This window comes from Mus caroli, unplaced genomic scaffold (genome assembly GCF_978045245.1).
Source record: "Mus caroli unplaced genomic scaffold, Mus_caroli_1 scaffold_15, whole genome shotgun sequence".
In the NCBI taxonomy this organism is placed as follows: Eukaryota; Metazoa; Chordata; class Mammalia; order Rodentia; family Muridae; genus Mus; species Mus caroli.
In genome coordinates, this window is record NW_028227270.1 from 96651016 (window position 1) to 96665237 (window position 14222).

Below are 14222 nucleotides of genomic sequence, written 5' to 3' on the forward strand. Positions count from 1 at the left end.
GTGGAGGTTAAAGAGTCGTTACTTTAGATGATAATTACATAACACGTGCATCACAGAGGGTGGGTCATATAACTCCATACTCCCTCCTTCAGTTTGTACTCCAGACAATGGAGAGCTGGATCAGAAGTTAAGAGCACTTGCGACTCTTGCAGAGAACCCAGGTTCAATTTCCTGCACATACATCATGGCTTATAACCTTCTGAAACTCCAGTTATAGGAGACCTGATAGTCTATGCACACATAAAACACACAGACAAAACGTTCATACACATAAAGTAAAATAAATAAATCTAAAATCTAAAGCCCATGTACTAAACTACAATCTTTACTAACTCTTCAAATGAAACGAATATGCTCCACAGCAAAGGACACTTCTGGTGCCCTGTATGGGCAAGACTGCTTTGGTTTGGCAGTAGTGTTTTGTCTTAGATATGTGTTGTGGATTTGACAAAGCCAATGAATGAAGAACAAAGAATGAGAGAACCAGACAGCTCTTCTTAGATGACAGCAGGTCCAAACGTTTCATTTCATGGAAAGAAAGTGAGACTGGTACGCAGAGAGATTAGGAGCCACTCAAGTTGTCACAGGTCTGTGGACTGGGGCCAAGTCTCAGCCCGCACTCTTCCCAAACTCAACACCTCACTCTTCTCATCACCATTCAGATGAGAGTTTGTGGGCAGTTTTAGGTGTAGAACATGTTAGGAAGGTGTGTGTGTGTGTGTGTGTGTGTGTGTGTGTGAGAGAGAGATGGGTGACTTTGAGTTGGAGCATGAAAGAAGCCAGGAGGCCAAAGAGAGGTTAGTGCTTACAGTTAACACACGCCCCTAGCCAGTACAGCCTGTCTCTGTCTCTTCCCTAATCCAGTGACTCCAGCATTTCACATCTCTGTAAATAGCTCATCTTCTCAGACCTCCAGTCCTTGGTGGCCTCCCTAATCCCTGAACTCAGGACATGCACACAGACCAACACTGGGTCCAGGTGATTTTACACTTAGTTACCTCCCAGCTCTTCTTTCTGGCTGTCCCTACAGTCACAGACCTGACTCAAATCGTCATCACCCATCACCGACACCCCCTCTATAGGCTCCTAATAGGTGTCTTCGTGACTCAGTTTTGTCACCTTAACCAGTGTTTATAGCCAGAGTGAAAATGCAGCTCTGAGTGTGACATGTCCCCTGGACCCATGGGTTTGAACAGATGATGGAGCTGTCCTGCAGGGGCTGTGGGACCTTGGGAATGTGGGGGCCTCTTAGGAGAAGCAGGAACAGGCTTCAAAAGGTAATGTTTCTAGTTTGGGCCTTTCTTTGGTCCTGTCTGCGTTGACATCAACAAGTAGGCACCTTCTGCTCCCAATACCAAGGACCCAGTGACTCCTGTTGGGGCTTTCTCAGCATGACAAGCAAACCCCTGTGAAAACAAGAGACCAAATAACCCTTTCCTCCCCAAGCTATTTCTGTCAGACATTTGGTGACAGTGGTGTAACAATAATGAGCTCCTGGTCACCAGGCGCCTTTCTGTAACACGAATTATTGCTGGGAATAAAACCCCAATCTCTTACCTACAACCACAAGCTAGTCACTGTGGGAGGGAGGAGGCAGATGCCCCAGTGTGACTGGTGATCTTTATGGTTTGGATGGGATGCATCTGGAAACATAGTCCCCAGATGTGGCACTCTTCTGGGGAGCTATAGATCTTTAGTGAGATCTACCTGGGGGAAGTGGATCAGCTGGGGTGTAGAGAGTCAGGCCTTAAAGTTTGTAGGCCCTCTTCTGTACTGACCCATCTTCCTGGCTGCTGGTGATATAAGAGCCTCAGTCACAGGCAACGCTCATTGCTGAACCTTTATTGCTGAACCTTCATGGCTATAGTAGATGGACCATATAGTTTTGCTTGGAAGCACACACACACACACACACACACACACACACACACACCTAATACATCAGGGTTGACTGTTGGAAGAGAGAGTACAATGAGCTGTGCAGGAGATGAGACTGAGTGGGAACGGATACCAAAGAACAAAAGAAGGCACTCGAATTCCAAGTTGGTCTCTCAGATGTGGGAGACAGGTACTGTCTAGGGAGACACACTATGGGAACAGCTGGCTGTGGACATGTCCTTTAGGTCACTCCTGATTTGTTCCCAGAGAGTCTTCTAAATTTCTGTGAGATCTTAAGGAAAATTTTATTTTCCTCTGGGACAAGGGCCAGGTAACTTAATTTGCTATGGGAATAAAGAGCAAGTGGCATCAGAGGATGGGTATTGTCCTGTGTGTCATAGAGGGGAAAGGACGAGGCCAGCTTTCTTGGCTGATTTCATCAACTCTAGGGCACAGCCTTGATTGACCAGGGAAGTGGACTTTAAAACAGTTCACCTCTGTAAGAAGTTCCCTCCAGAGACATCTCAAGACATAGCAGAGTCCAGTCTGGTGGTTCAGATCTGTAATTTCAGTACCTGATTGGCAGGAGGATTGCTGTGAGTTCCAGATCAACTTGGGCTACATAGTGAGTTACAAGTCAGCCTGTGCTACAGAGTGGAGGCTGTGTCTCAAACATATGAAAGAAGGAGGAAAAAGAAAAACCACAAAAAGGGAATATTTTCTTTTCTTTTTTCTAAAGATTTATTTATTTGTTTTATGTGTAGGAGTACACTGTAGCTGTCTTCAGACACACCAGAAGGAGGCATGGCATTCCAATACAGGTGGTTGTGAGTCACCATGTGGTTGCCGGGACTTGAACTAGGAACCTCTGGAAAAGCAGTCAACCGCTCTTAACCGCTGAGCCATCTCATATTTTCTTTTAACTACTTTAGAGCGGCTTTTCTTTGACTCTCAGCACTGCCAGAAGACAAGATGGTGAAAGGTCCCACGATTCAATGTCAGTCTTCCCTTCCTTTTACTTTTTACTGGATCAAAAAAAAAAATCTGAATTATCTAGAACTGCACAGCCAGCAAACTTAGACGTCACAACCCACAGCCATTTCACAGAAGAGGAAGTAGAAACTGGAAGGGGGTGTCAGTCATCACAGAACTAGCCAGTTGCCAAGGCAACCTCAGAGGCTGCTTGTCTTACTGCTCAGGACTGTTTCTGTATCATAAACCATTACAACCCTTGGCTGTAACATCTCTATCTTCTCCAGCAATGTTTAGACATTGCATTCTGTATGTGAGCATATAGCACAGCCAGGACTGTTTCGTCAAAATTGTGCAATGAAACCAGAGTCTCAGTGCTTCATCCTGCTTGCTCCTCGTGTGGGTCTGGTTGGGATTGCTGAATGTTCTTGTGCATTTCCAGAAAGAGAGGAGGAGGTGAAGACAGGGAATTAAGGAAGGCAGGAAAGGGGCTGCTCTCCCTGATGTCTCTGCCAAATGTTCTATACACCTGGGAATCTATCTTCCCAGCCTGCTCCAAAAAGGCTGTCCAAGAAACTTAGAAGCGTTCTCTAGTGTCAGGATAATCCAATTCAGTGACCACTGAACATACATAGACCGGGAATACATGGTCTTGCCCCCAGAAGGCTGGCAATGCAGAGAAGGTAGACAGATGCAGAAGTCCACCGACTGCTGTCAGAGCAGAAGCGAGTCCATTGCAAGCAAAAGAAGTGGAGAACTAGGCTGAAAGAGAGGAGGGAAATCAAGGCAGGTTTGGGGATGTGGCATTTGAGTCATGCCTTCTAAGATGGACACTGTCAAAGATGGAAAGATATCTTGGCTGTTAGGAGCACTGGCTGCTCTTTCAGAAGACGTGGTTCAATTTTCAGCACCTACATGGGGGCTCACAACTATCTGTAACTCCAGTTCCAGGAGTTCTGCAGAGATGTCTCTGTAGGCATCAGGTACACACAAGTTGCATAGACACACATGTGGACAAACACTCATAACATAAAAGAATAAAATAAAATAAATACTTTATTTTAAGGGCGCTGTTTCAAGAGGTAGAAAACTCAGAGGTGGTGGTGATGGATCAGGAGTGTTAGCAGATGAAAAAGATAAGGGAAGTGTTGGCAGGAGGTGGAGGTGGGAAGGTATGCTCAGGGAAAATGAAGTGGGGTGATGGGAGCAGAGAGGTAATAGAGGGCTGTGGAGGTGGGGGAGGTGTTTGCAGAGGGAAGAACATGGCACTGAGAGGTGATAGGGGAGGTGATGGGTGGGGGAAGGTGATAGTATGACTCTTCAAAGAAAACAGTTGCCCTTATGGGCTGGCCAATCTTCCTGCAATGGTTGAGCCCAGCAACTGTGCAGTTTGCACTGTTTTGTGGTGGTTTGGTAGTCACTATGGTGGTCAACTTTGTTGATCAAGCTGATATGGGCTGCCCATATAGCTCTCAAAACATGATGTCTGGGTGTGTCTGTGAAGATGTTTCCAGAAAAGATTAGCACAGATGTCAGTAGACTAAAGAAGATATGTTCTCACCGGCGTGCACAGCAGCATCCAGCACACACGGTACCACCCAATCCATTTCAGGCCTGACGAGAACAAAGAGGCAGACAGCACAGCTCTTGGTTTCCAAGCCTTTTACGGTACACTCATTACAACTCTGTCTTTCCTGAGCTTCTGGCTCAGAGGTAATGGACTGTGGGGCACTCCTATTATAAACTATTTATATTATAAACTATTTACTTCTTTATATGTCTATGTGTCTATTTCTATATATCTACCTTACAATGTATAGATCATCTATCTACCTGTCATCTAGCCATCATCTGCCATCTACATATCTATATTTCTACCTATCTACCTGCACCTATGTGTCTATCAACTTATCTGGCTACCCGACTGTCAGCACTCTACTTAGCTAATCATCTGCCATTTATCTACTTAGCTGCCTGCCTGCATCCACCCATCCCTGACTAGCGTAGCTCTTCTTCTTTTTGCTCATCCCAGTGTGTTAGTTACTTTGTCACTGTGATGAAAGAGCTGACAGAAGTGCTTTGAAGATGGATTTAGTTTGGCTTGTGTTTTTAGTCCATCCATCATGGTGGTAAAGACACAGCAGTTATGGTTCTGGGCCTGCGGCAGTGGTGGTGGTGGTGGTGGTGGGGGCTTTGCTTGACTTGGTATATCTTCATGAAGCAGAGAGCTTGGACAGGAACTGGAAATGGATAGCATCCTCACCTCCTTCCCTGGTGAACCACCTCACAGAGTTTCCATAGTTCACCAGAAGAGTCCCAGAAGATGGCAACCAGGTGTTCAACTACATGCATTGATGTGGGAACTCACACTTAAACTACAACTGAGATGCCTTCCAAGCTTCTGAGACCATACTTGTGCGGTGCTCTTGTATCTCTGCCTTCCATTTCCAAGAACCACAGCACAGGTCATGAGAGGTAGAAGGCCCCTCCCTCCCCCCAGGGCAGGCCTTCCTGAGAGAGTGCCTATTGCCAGGGAGGGAGTCTGGCAGCCCTGCTCCTACATGAGCACATTAGAAATGTACTGTGCTCTTAAAAGCTGCCTTGCTTGGCCTGGACTTGGCTGGAACTTACCTTGGTTTCTTTCCCACCTATGCTTCCCCGATATCACCTTAATGAGCTGCACAGGGATCCTGTTCTTAAAGCAGGTTTCTGCATCTCTGTTGGGAACATTCCTGCAATGCTACAGTTCTTGGCTGGGCCTGAACTCTCTGCAATCCATGAATGAACATAGGAAATTCTCCAAAGAAAACCACCTACAGATCTTTGGAAGTTTGATCCTGTGTTTCTTTCTCATCTTCATTGGGTCACATCCACTGAGAGGCTGTGAGGAGCCCCACTCTCCTGGCTGCTGTTCCCATTGTCTGGCTTTAATTTGTCTGGTATGTGACTGAATCGTCAATGCCCCCGCTCCCCTCTGGTTCCCCTTCCTGCTGGGAGAGAATTTTCATGTTTATTCCTAGATTCTATCTATTCACACACATGAATATGTGTGTATAAATACTTAGTATTTATGAGCACATACACATGTTCTATATATTGTGATAGTAAATCCTCACTGTCAACTGATGGGATTAGAATCACCTATAAAACAAGTTTCTGGGTGAGAAGAGGGGTAATTTCCAGGAGGGTTTGGCTAAGGTGGAAAGAGCTAATCGGGATGTCGATGACAGCAATCCTCCTCTGGGGTATCACACTGACTGAAAACGGAGAAGGCAAGAGGCTGGAGAAATGTCTTCATGGTCTAGAACACTTGCTCTCTGCTTCCAGGCTGCAGATGGGATGTGACCAGTCACTTTACCCTCCCATTACCAACCTTGCCACCCCTGAAACCAGCCCAAACCAGCCCTTTCCTCCATAACTTGCTGCTGCCAGATGTTTTGTCCTAGTGAAGAGGACAGTAACTAATGCATGTATGTCTACAAAGATGTGGTCATTTAGCAAACACATCTCTGCAGCCACTGGCTTATTTGTTTACCCGTACATGGTCAACAACTTGTCTGTTGTATGCTCTCCTTCGTTGTGTTAGGTGTACACCCAAGAACAATTTTACGAACTTATGGTGCATCATGGGACTTGACACGTGCATATTATGGAAAGATCATCAGTTAAGTTAGTTAACACAGCCTGTACCTTTTTATTTTGGCTGATAAGAACATTGAAGACCTAATTGCTCAGCGTATTGTTATTTATCTGCTCTTGCTAGCTATGCATTAGATTCTGCATGACATTCTCAGAACTCAGCAGCTTATGGCTGAAAAGCCATTTTAAATCACCGAAGAAAACAAGCACACAAAGACTCTAGCCGCCACGGGTGGCGCTTGTCTGAAAGGCAGGGTGAGAGGGCTGTAAGGGGAGATGGCTGAGAGATGGCAGTTTCTAGGACACGCTTCCAGCTCAGCTGATCCTCCCTTGGTGAGGCTCCTACGTCTAACTGCAGGGCCTGCGGCTGCAGCTGAAGGGAGAAGCACTCTGACTGCTGCTCACCTGCCGGGCCTTCTCAGGCCTGGAATCAAGCCAGGAGCTTCTTGGGGTCAATGGGGACAGTCATTGATCTGGGCTAGTCTGAGAATGGGGCGGATGGGAGACTCAGGAAGGTGGGGTTTGAACATCTCTAGTTTCTAGTCCAGTTCATATGGAAATGTGATGTACACACACAGTAGAGTTTACGCAGAATCCTGCAATTTCCAAGGGGAAAATTGACAGTGAGAGGTTGTAGAGTTCTTGACCCTAAATGGGACAGCTGTACCATTCTTCCACGAATTCTGCCACATGAATCCATCTTTTTCTTTTGGGTAAAGGCTTACCTAGTGCTAAACTGCAATCCTTCTAAGAAGGATAGCACATCTTCTTGTTGCTTTAACAAGGACTCATTTTTACTGTAAGTGGCAGAAATGTTAAGCAGCTGGAGCTTGAAGGAGGCTTCAGTTGGCTAGCTAATCTCCACAGACCGGCTGGGAGCAGAGAAGGATCATGTACCGGAACACTCTTATCAGAAATGTTTCTTTCGTTTGTCGGCTTCTCTTCCCTTTGAGCTGGTTTCATCTCCAGGGAACAAAGATGGCCTCCAAAGCCCCAACGGAGAGGGCAGCTCTTTCCCTCTCACCCCAGCCCGAATCTCGGCATAGTTTCTCTTTGGCAGATGAGGCATGTGGTGGCCATCCATGGGTCACTCGCTGTGATTGATAGATAAAGCTTCAGTTGGTACCAAAGACTGGAGGGAGAAGGGCCAGCCTCATCCAAGGACACTTTCAGCAAAGACACGGAGAAAAGGGCAGTCAGAAAGGCAAAATGGACACCCGCTCACCATGCATACCAGTGTCTACACCACCAACATCATAACTGGTGGAGCAGTGCATTCTAGAAGAGGGGGCACAGCAGACATGATAAAGATGAGCCGGCTACCGGTTCCACACTGGGAAGCAGGCGGGATGAAGGGATGCTCCTTAGGATCCCTTTAGGAGCTAGGGGAAAACTCAAGGGCTCTGAGATGTAGGAGCTACTTTTTGAGGTCATGTGGCAGCAAGCAGTGGAGCGCCTGAGGTGCTGAGGAACTGGCACTGCCGTTCTCCAATCATGCCGAGAGCCTTCTCTTTACTAATACTGGAAGTGCATCCATCCTTAAGTCGTATTCCTCATCAGCATGTAACAGCATCATTGTTGCAAGGACTCTTAGCCATGCTTCAGGGAGTATGTTGGTAACTAACAAGGACAACTTGTAATGAAACAAGGAAGTACCCTTGTCCTGTTTGCTATACTCTTACGATCTCTTCATGCTGTTCTCATCAAGGACGAATAATGTGACTAAGAGGCAGTTGACATTTTCCAAGTATTCCATTACAACCCTGACTCCTCCAATCTGCGGATGAATGCTGTGTGCTCTGGAGGGAGACCCAGTGACTTACCAGCCAGTGGGTGAGATAACCAGTCAGCAGACTGGGTCACAGAACTCCCAGTCATTCATCTCCAACCTCTGTCCCCCAGCTGAGCATCTCTCTGCAAGGAAAACTGGAGGAAGGGGGAATGAGAGAGTCACTTTAAGGAGAAATGTTTGAACTGTAGAGCAATCCACAATAAGAGATGAAGAAAACCCCAGGTGTTCAAGACATGGCTGTTGGTGCAAGGGCAAGAAGCTAAAAGACAAGCATGTACTGTCTGCTAAAGCTGCTGCCGCTATGGGCAAGGCAGCAATGTAAGACCAAGACATTTTGAGAAACGAAATGCCACTGTCCTTGATAGCTTTATGTTGACTTGACCCCAGCTAGAATCATCATAGAGGAAGAAGCCTGGGTTGAGGCAATGCCTCTATAAGATGGGGCTGTAGGCAAGCCTGTGGGGCACTTCTTAATTAGTGATTGATGTGGCAAGGCCTAGCCCATTGGGGGTGATGAAAGAAAGCAGGCTGAGCAATCATTTCAGAGCAAGCCAGTGAGCAGCACCCCTCCATGGCCTCTGCATCAGCTCCTGCCTCCAGGATCCTGCTCTCCTGTCCTGACTTCCTTCAATGATCAACTGTAATGTGGAAGTGTAGTCAAATAAACCCTTTCCTTCCCCAATTCGTTTTTTGGTAATGGTGTTTCATCAAAGAAACAGAAACCCTACTAAGGCAGTCACTGTTAATAATCAATCATATAGCAGAATTACAACATAGAGACACTGGCTTGGGCAGCCACTCGAGGACTTGGGGTTATCCTAAGGAAACTACTGACAGCAGTGCTCTGATTTATTCTTCTTGTGTGATTTTTCCTGGGAAGACACAAACCAATGTCTTCACCTCAGATGGGATACCAATGACTGACATTGAAGTAATCTCACCCAAGGCTCACTTTATAAACCAATGAGTTTATTAGCGTCACATGCAGGAGCATGGGTGGCTGGCTAATAGGCAGCACACCACTGGAAAGTCCCACCCAGCACGGTGATGACTCAGTTCTTAATTTCCTGTATCTCATGAGCCTTCCCCTCTTCTTCCAATGGAGAAAGGCTCAATTTGAAGGGAACAGCAGTGATGGGCTTAAAGAAATTCATCTACACCCTCTCCATCCGCCAGCCTCTTCTGTGATGCAAGGGGGTGGGTGAGGCTGGATTAGCCAGCTTTTGATCCTCAGAACTCTAGGCTCTAATTGAGTTAGCTCTATCTTGTCACAGTATAGTCTGAAAAAGAAAACCCATAGATTAAACAATTCACAGCTTACTTATTTGAACCAACAGTTAGAGAAGGGAGTAAATCCAAGTGGCTAATGGTTTTCACTGGGAGGTTTTGGTGTTGACTGTGGGACTTGGGGGAAGACAATTTCTTCAGGTTTCAGGTCTCCCCCATGTAAAACCAGAATAAGAGTGAGCTCTATCTGAGCTGTAGTCTCATTTCAGGCACTGTGCTAAGCACTGCCATCGTTTCCTGCCTTCATCGTAGTGATGTCATGAGGCAGGGAAACCCCATCTTACTCTGCAGCCCAGGGCACTGAAGCTCAGTGGAACAAAATAACATGGATGAGCTGGGACAATCTGAGTGAGTGTTTTATGTGGGGGCTGTTCTGGTGATTAAATGGTGTGTGTGTGTGTGTGTGTGTGTGTGTGTGTGTGTGTGTGTGTATGGCCAGAGTTCAAGGTTAGGTGTCTTCCTCTGTCTCTCTCCACTTTAGTGTTTGAGAAAGAGTGTCTCACTAAACCTGGCACTCATTGTCCTGATACCCTGACTTTTCAGCAAGCCCACGGATTCTCCTGCCTCCCTCTCTCTGATGTGGAGAGTTCAGATATGCAATATCACCTGTCTTTTTACATAAGTACTAGGGAACTGAACTCGGGTCTTCATGCTTGCATAGCAAGCACGTTGCCAAGGAAACCATCTCCCCTGGTCCTGGCAATTAAATAATAGTGATTATTAAAATTTTTACATCTGTGTTTACTTTGGCTGCACCGCATACTGAAGCTGGAATGATATGGAGATTAGCATGGCCCCTGAACAAAGACGAGATGCAAATTCATGAAGTGTTCCTTATTTTATTTTAAGAATAGTTTGCATTTGGAAGCTGGAGATATGCCTCAGTGGTTTAAGGGCACTTGCTGTTCTTGCCGAGGACCCAAGTTCATTTCCCAGTATTGACACTGGGTGGCTCACAACCACCTGCAACTCCAGCTCTAAAACCATCCAACATCTTCCTCTGGACTCCAATGGCCCCAGAGCACCCAGACACGTGCACACACACATACATAATTTTTAAAATAAAATAAACATTTAAAAAGTTTTGCATTTTAACGGAGAGCCGTGGATAAAAGTAAGGTGTCTATACTGGTACTGGAACATTCAGAATTATTTTTACCTAATGTTAATAATTTGGAAGTTGTCATATTGTTTCATGTTCCTCCGGCAAGTGAAACCCTCTCATACTCTTTAATATCCTCAGAGGACAGCCTTGTTGACATAACCCAACTTTGAAAGCACCAAGAATCTGAAACATCCACGCTGTCGCTGCTGCACCCGGGGAAGGGAAAATATGCAGATGTGCCCTTAAAACCCAGACAGTCATCTAGAGGAGAAAGGCATCCTCTCCAGGGAGGTCAGCAGGCACGGTGGGCAGGGGCGGGAACCATTCGATGGTTTCTGATCATCCACCCCCACTTTCTCTACACCACGACTGCATGCTAGGGGCTCATCCCTGCAAACTATGGATCTCATGGTCAGACAGGGTACAAGCTACAAACTTGCCTAGAATCCTTGCAAAGGTGCTGGGTCCACTTCCTCTATCCCTTCATTGTACCTCGGACAGGACACTAGGGACACCTGCTTTGAATGTAGAAAGATGCAAGTGCAGATTCTGGATCCAAAGGTGTTCAGATCCCTGACAGTCTGTTTCCTTGATGCTGAAATAGGATTGCAAACACATTTGGATTCTGACAGAATCAATGTGTGTTGTATTGCATGGCCGAATATATAGTACATGATAGGGCTATGTATGTCTTAGCTGTTATTACTAATAAGAGCTCCTAGAAAGCATGGGTGGATCAGGCAATGTGACCACAGGCTACAACAAGCTGTCCCTGATCTCCAGAGCTAACAGTCAAGAGCAATTCACATTCCCTGCCTGGCTACCGAGTAGATGCTCAGGTGCCTGGTGCTCTGAGGTTCAGAAGAGGTGAGATGGATGCAGAAGATACAGGAAGGAGAGGCCAGGGATCCTTGGCTGCAAAGGAAGAAAGGAGTGCTGGGAACTAGATGGGGCTGGGGCAGGAGTGTTTGGGAAGCAGGCACACAACAATGCAGAGGGAAAGGATACCTTCCTTTGATCTGTCCCTAAAAAGTCAGCCATGCCTCTGGTAAGGCAGGTCCCAGGAGCTATGAAAACCAGTACAGAAAATTGAATCCATGTCTGGAATGAGACTTAGCATCAGGTCCCTCCCAGTTACCTTGATGTATCGTCACTTATTATGGGCTACAATGCAATGAACGTGGAAATATATATATTTATTTATTTTAATATTTTTATTGGGTATTTTCCTCATTTACATTTCCAATGCTATCCCAAAAGTCCCCCCTACCCTCCCCCCCCACTCCCCTACCCACCCACTCCCACTTTTTGGCCCTGGCGTTTCCCTGTACTGGGGCATATAAAGTTTGCATGTCCAATGGGCCTCTCTTTCCAGTGATGGCCGACTAGGTCATCTTTTGATACATATGCAGCTAGAGTCAAGAGCTCCGGGGGGTACTGGTTAGTTCATATTGTTCCACCAATAGGGTTGCAGATCCCTTTAGCTCCTTGGGTACTTTCTCTAGCTCCTCCATTGGGGACCCTGTGATCCATCCAATAGCTGACTGTGAGCATACACTTCTGTGTTTGCTAGGCCCCGGCATAGCCTCACAAGAGACAGCTATATCAGGGTCCTTTCAGCAAAATCTTGCTAGTGTATGCAATGGTGTCAGTGTTTGGAGGCTGATTATGGGATGGATCCTTGGATATGGCAGTCTCTAGATGGTCCATCCTTTTGTCTCAGCTCCATACTTTGTCTCTGTAACTCCTTCCATGGGTGTTTTGTTCCGAATTCTAAGAAAGGGCAGTGTCCACACTTTGGTCTTCATTCTTCTTGAGTTTCATGTGTTTCGCAAATTGTATCTTATATCTTGAGTATTCTAAGTTTCTGGGCTAATATCCACTTATCAGTGAGTACATATCATTTGAGTTCTTTTGTGATTAGATTACCTCACTCAGGATGATGCCCTCCAGGTCCATCCATTTGCCTAGGAATTTCATAAACTCAATCTTTTTAATAGCTGAGTAGTACTCCATTGTGTAAATGTACCACATTTTTCCCCATTCCTCTGTTGAGGGGCATCTGGGTTCTTTCCAGCTTCTGGCTATTATAAATAAGGTTGCTATGAACATAGTGGAGCATGTGTCTTTCTTACTAGTTGGAACATCTTCTGGATATATGCCCAGGAGAGGTATTGTGGGATCCTCCGATAATACTATGTCCAATTTTCTGAGGAACCACCAGACTGATTTCCAGAGTGGTTGTACAAGCTTGCAATCCCAGGAAATATATTTATTAAGACATTAGAAAACAAAAACAAAAACAAAACAAAACAAAACAAACAAAAAACCAAAGCAAAGTCCAGTGTGGCTGTTGGCTGTTGGCTGTTGGCTGTTGGCTGTCAGCTCAGTACTCAGGCAATGAATCAAGAGGACTGATCACTGCAAGTTCAAGGCCAGCCTAGGCTGTATGATGATATGCAGGCCAATCAGGGGTACAAACAAAATAAACTTAACAAGTGGAATGTCCCAGCCTGGTCTAGTTTCCCTAATGATTACATTAGCCTGGAACTGAGTGAACCCCTAATACAAAGCCAAACTTCAAAGTGTCCGTATTGAAAAGTATTATGAAAGGGAAAGATAGAATGAGTACACTTATGCACCACTGTGAAGTTTAAAAATTGCAAGTCAAACCCTTTAAAGTTGGAATCCATCGTCTGTGCATTACAAGCTCCAGAAGCCATGAGTGCCCAGCGGGAACTGCCCAGCGATTACAGCATAAGTCAGTGAGACCCCGCCCCCCAAGCTGATTGTGCCAATGAGCGTGGGCTCCTGTGCACAGATTAGGGATTGTGCTTTTTTCTGGAGACCCAGTTCCTTTCTCCTCGCCATCCACAATTATTCCTCTCCTGAAGTTGGGGTTTGCATTTCTATTTCTATGCAGTTTTTGCTTTGTCTAACAAGCTCTGTGAAGTTTACAGCCTGGGCTGAATTCCCTGGGAGGGACCCCTCCTTTTATTGTTTTTTTTTTTTTTTTTTTTTTCAGTTTCCCAGTGCAGTCTTTTCTTCTTACTCGGGACACTCAACTATCTCCCAACTGCCTCTTTCCTGTCCCAAGTCACTCTTGAGAGACATGACTGAAGTTTGAAGCCTTCTCCTTTTGATGGGAAAAGGAAATTCTAAGCTCAGAATAGGTCTCTTCTAGGACAGGCACACAGATGCCACACTTGCTGGGTAATGGTGCCGGAGCCAGTCTGTCTTCATGAGTCCTCTGTGTGCTGTGTCCAAAGCTAACGTAGTGACAATAATTCCTGACAGACATGCCATAATCCACCATAAGTGCCGTGGAGATGCACCAGGGTTTGCAGGACTTGAACTGCTAGGGGGAGGACAATGGGGACTCACTGATGTAATGGTCCCAGAGTCCTGGTCACTGTGACTCCAAAGTCTAGTTGAACCTAATACTTATAGCATCTTCCTACCCAGAGGGCAATAGGATGCTTGTTCCTGGCTTGTGAAGCCGCTGATATTTTAATTAATTTTTCCAGGAAAGCATTGGCCTGCAGTCCT

The 14222-nt window shown here is 45.9% G+C and overlaps 1 non-coding gene across 1 annotated transcript; it reads left to right on the forward strand.

The window, feature by feature from the left end:
* Positions 1-10307: 10307 nt before the first annotated feature.
* LOC115029196 (U6 spliceosomal RNA) lies at positions 10308-10410 on the forward strand. Its single transcript, XR_003834750.1, has one exon. It is a non-coding gene; the product is annotated as a U6 spliceosomal RNA (small nuclear RNA).
* Positions 10411-14222: the final 3812 nt, after the last annotated feature.